Source organism: the organism of the source record quoted next, unplaced genomic scaffold (assembly GCF_019419815.1).
Source record: "Pyrus x bretschneideri cultivar Hongxiangsu unplaced genomic scaffold, Pyrus_bretschneideri_v1 Contig43, whole genome shotgun sequence".
Lineage (NCBI taxonomy): Eukaryota > Viridiplantae > Streptophyta > Magnoliopsida > Rosales > Rosaceae > Pyrus > Pyrus x bretschneideri.
The window spans coordinates 1,884,215-1,888,913 of record NW_025999757.1 but is presented as its reverse complement, the minus strand read 5'-3'; the positions used below and the strand labels follow the sequence as shown (position 1 = coordinate 1,888,913).

The window sequence follows — 4,699 nt, the reverse complement described above, 5'->3', positions numbered from 1 at the left end:
TTTTATTCATTATCAAATTAATGGACTACATATCACTTTTAATTAATTCAATAAATTGGGCCATACGAGGTCGATTGTAGAAGCTAGATAATATTAAAATAATATTATTGGATTGAAGATATAGCCCCAAAATAATTTGGGCTTGGTGTCGTGGGTAAGAGGCACGGGTTAGGTGCCTTAAGTATAAGGCAAGGCCCAAAAAAAGACCTCGGGTCATGGTTACAAGCCACGAGGTGAAAGAAATCCCCCAGCCGTAGTGGGGTTTTCGTTTGGGCCGAAGGAGGGTGCACGGGACAAGGCCCAGCAGGAGCTGGCTTTGTGGGTGATGCACGAAATGACAAAAACCCAACCCCGTGGGCTGGCATATGGGTTCGAGTGAAGGCCCAGCCTCAAAAAAGCTAGTGTCATGGTTGCGAGCCAATGCAGCAGGATGGGCATGGGACTTCAGGTCCTGCTAAGGTGAGTGCCAGGCTAAGGCCTGGTGACTGCTTCCACAGTGATGGTGCGGTGGTATGCTGCACCATGTCCAATCCCTTTTTTTTTTTTTTCAAATCCCTTAGGTTTTAGGAAAACCCCTAAATATGCTTCTAATTAATTTTGTATAGTTTGACTCACAAATTCCACATAACAATTTAATTGTGCGATGCATGAAACAAATATATAAACATATACAATATATATATATATATATATATATATCGAAAGGAAAATATAAACATAGAGGGTTCATGCATCATGGGGAATGTTTTCATGCTTCCTGGACGTTTCAAATATCTTTTTTATTTTAAGCGTACCTGATTAGCAGAAAATGAAGAAGCCTTTGATTTTGGTGGATGATAGCCTCCTCTACGATGCGTCAATTCCTCAACTTCTGGCAAGAGCATGCTGATAACGTGTTGTAGGCCTATTTGATTGAACGATATACGGTCTAGAGTGAGAGGGAAGCCGACTACAATAAGAGAGAAGAGAGATTGATTTAATTGTGAGGTGTGTTTGATTCACCCCATTTTGCCTTTATTTACAGTAGTAGGATAGATAAAAACTTTTCGCTTTAGGATTACAACATTTAATAGGTAACCTAGTCCTAATAGGAATATAAGATACTTTCTCATATTTCCTAGGATTTACACAATCACATTCCTATTCTAAATATGACTGCAACAATTAGCAATTAAATAAAAAATTATATGTATGTACAATAATAATTAACTAAGAATATGATAAACACAAATTATGTAAAACAATTCCCTGGCGACGACGCCAATTTCTTGATATGGTTGTTTACCACCTGCAAAAGTAGGGATGAAAACACTTAAAAATACTTGCAAGAGAATAAGATAGTTGTAACATAAACAGCTCAAGTAAGGTCGTTTTCCACAGGAATTGAAAGAATAATTTATGTAAATACAAAATCTTAATTAATTATTTGAAAACAAAGTTTGGAAGAGGTTGATTTTATGACCTAAAATATTAAAAACGAATTTAATTAAAAATAACTAAAGAAAAACAATTAAAGAAACCAATTTGAAAAGGGAACAATCTTAGAAAATAATGATAAAAGGACAATAGGATTACGCTATCACCTCAACAACTTATGTTGTTTTACCAATCACTTATGAATTACACATGCAACTTTGAAGGTTAGATTTTCCTAGTGCATATTCTACTTGTGGCATTCAAGGTAGAACGTATATCAAACATCAATCCGTCTATGACATTCAGATCAAATATAAACATGCATGACTCATTACGCTTTGTGAAAACCTTTTGAAAAACCATGCAACCTCTAAGACGTGGCATTCGCCCTAGGTGAACTTACAACTATCAATCACAAAAAGAAATATTCAATCCTCCGGTGGCATTCCGATCGAATTGCATCCGATTACTTATCTAAACATCCTAATAGTAGCTAAGCATTAAAATATAGAGACAGCTTAAACAAAGTGATTAATAATTCAAAGCATGCATGCATAATATTATAAGCAATTAAATAAAAACTACATATTCATGCTAAGGCTCAAGGCATCACCCTAGCAAATGGAAATTAGTTACGAACCATAAAACAAAAGGAATTTTATTGAAATAGAAAAAAGATAGAAAACGCCTTGAAATACAAGTCGTCAAAGCCTAGCTAAGTTCTCCAAATTGATGCGTTCGTTCTTTTCTATTGGCTAAATAGTCTTATTTATACTAATACAAAATAAAATCCTACCTAGAAAAGGTCTTCTAAAAACTAAGAAACATAATAGAATAAGATAACTAGGAAATAAAAGGTTTCCTATTTAAATTGAAATTTGGACTTCTTAGAAAATCACACTTTTGACCAACCAAATCAACTCTGATTTGGTCCCAAAACGTCTTTTTTGAAAGCTAAGGGCATCTCCTACAAATCCTCAAAAGGAATCTTCCTCAAAATATGTCATCTTGACCTCTAAAATACTCAAAACGTCCAGAAACATCAATCTGGGAAAGCTGCGTGCTGGGCCTTTATTTGTCAAACGGCTTGGTAGAAAATTTTGGAATTTTGACACAATCATCTTGAAAGAATCACAAACATCCTCCAATTGGAATCACTCCAAAATTTATCTGTTTGATCATTTTTTGCTTAAGAGAAAGTCAAATGTCCTACATTGAAAGTACATAACAAAGTATCAAAATTCTACCAAAATATCCAATAAACTATAACTAAGACTAGGGTAAAGTATATAGAATAATATGGACTCATCACCTAGTATTAAACCTCTTTTGAGTTTCACTCCAAAACCTCAAGTTTCAGCTTTAGATTATAATCATATTCATACACGATAATATTTAGTACTAAAATAATGTGTCATCTTGACCTCTAAAATACCCAAAACGTCCAGAAACATTAATCTGGGAAAGCTGCGTACTGGGCCTTTATTTTTCAAACGGCCTGGTAGTAAATTTTGGAATTTTGACACAATCATCTTGAAAGAATCACAAACATCCTCCAATTGGAATCACTCCAAAATTCATCCGTTTAATCATTTTTTGCTTAAGAGGAAGTCAAATGTTCTACATTGAAAATACATAACAAAGTATCAAAATTCTACCAAAATAACCAATAAACTATAACTAAGATTAGGGTAAAGTATATAGAATAATATGGACTCATCACCTAGTATTAAAGCTCTTTTGAGTTTCACTCCAAAACCTCAAGTTTCAGCTTTAGATTATAATCATATTCATACACGATAATATTTAGTACTAAAGCTTTTTCGAGTTTCACTCCAAAACTCAAGTTACAGCTTTGGATTATAATGTTCCCCCCTAGACAATGATCATACACATTCAACAAAACCATTCCAACTGCTTCATTGATAAAGATTCATCAGCTACTCTACAAATAAGATAAACATGTAAAATTTCGAATTCAAATCGAATCACACAAACAAATTAGTTATGAATTGAGAACTATGCCTTGCATGCATGCCAAAATCCTGACAAGATCAGAGGTTGGAGTAGCCAAAACCCGAACCCCTTTGCCTGCCATTGTCAATACCCCAACTGTATTCTCCGGATTAGCCTGCGCAGTTTACCAACACCATTGCGGAAAAATTGAAGTGGTTTTACAATTTCGTAAAAAGAAAAACTTGATTAAAAATAGAAAGCCACACCTCAGAAATTATCCAATCTCTTCCCTGGATTGGATTTGATTGCCTCAGATTCTACCCTTTCAGCCGCACCCTTTGGAGTCTGAAGTTTATTTGGAAAACGTCCCGGAGTCCAGTTGTGCGGGGACATTCACGCAGATGCTACAGCGCGCGCCGTCGGATTTGGACCAGTGGTGGTGGTGGCTATCTAGAGGCATATCAAAGCAAAAATTTAAACCACAATCCATCCCAAACTCTCAGAATCAGAACAAAAAGAGGCATGAAATCACGTGATTTAAGTGAATTAAGGCAGGGATGAAACTCATCTTATAGTCAAAATATCAACTATTGAATTCCATGTTGCTTCTGCAATCATTTACCATTCTAAAACCATTATTGAACCATTACTCTATATCCAGTCCTTGTAGCCAGCAAATGAGTTGTGGATATGAATTTTAGTCAAAGTTGGAAAGATTATGTAATAATCTAGGTAGAGACGAAAGTAAGAGGACTTACTTTTCCACCACATCGTCACCTCCAGCTCTGTTCCAAACAACGTCCCAATACCTATTCAAATGGTATTAGGCATGGTTTCTTAGGTTGATTAACAGATAAAGGTTGAAGCTTTATGGTAGATAAAATGGTAGAGAAGGATGAACACAGAGAGTAGTGAATGCTCAGTAGATTTTCTTAAATTGAAATCGAAGAAGAATATGCAAGTCTATAACCCCAAAAACAGTCAAATGCCCAGATCCTACATTTCAGGGAGCAAGAACACATCTCTAGCCATTCAGGCCATCAGAGGCTACGATCCTTTCCATTTAGGAGAGGATCGAATGGCACAGTACAATCCAAAAACAGATAAGAATAATAGCTCTAATTACTAAAAGTAGAAACTCAAAATCCATCACAAAACGCTGTTCATTTGAACAGTGCAATTAGAATCCCTTCTTTAGACTAAAGTAAAGTAATGTCATGATGTGTTATTAATTAGAACCTTACCATAATCATATTACATTGTAAAAGTAAAATATTATAAATACTTAACGTGATTGCATTATACTATCAACGTTCAACTTAAATGA

General features: G+C 35.1%; 1 long non-coding RNA gene across 1 annotated transcript; it reads right to left on the bottom strand.

Annotated features, from left to right (window-relative positions):
• Positions 1–3,308: 3,308 nt before the first annotated feature.
• LOC125469433 lies at positions 3,309–4,464 on the bottom strand. The gene is made up of 3 exons (XR_007251741.1): positions 4,131–4,464; positions 3,639–3,822; positions 3,309–3,547 (listed from the first exon to the last, which is right to left on the bottom strand). It is a non-coding gene; the product is annotated as an uncharacterized LOC125469433 (long non-coding RNA).
• Between the last annotated feature and the right edge of the window lie 235 nt (positions 4,465–4,699).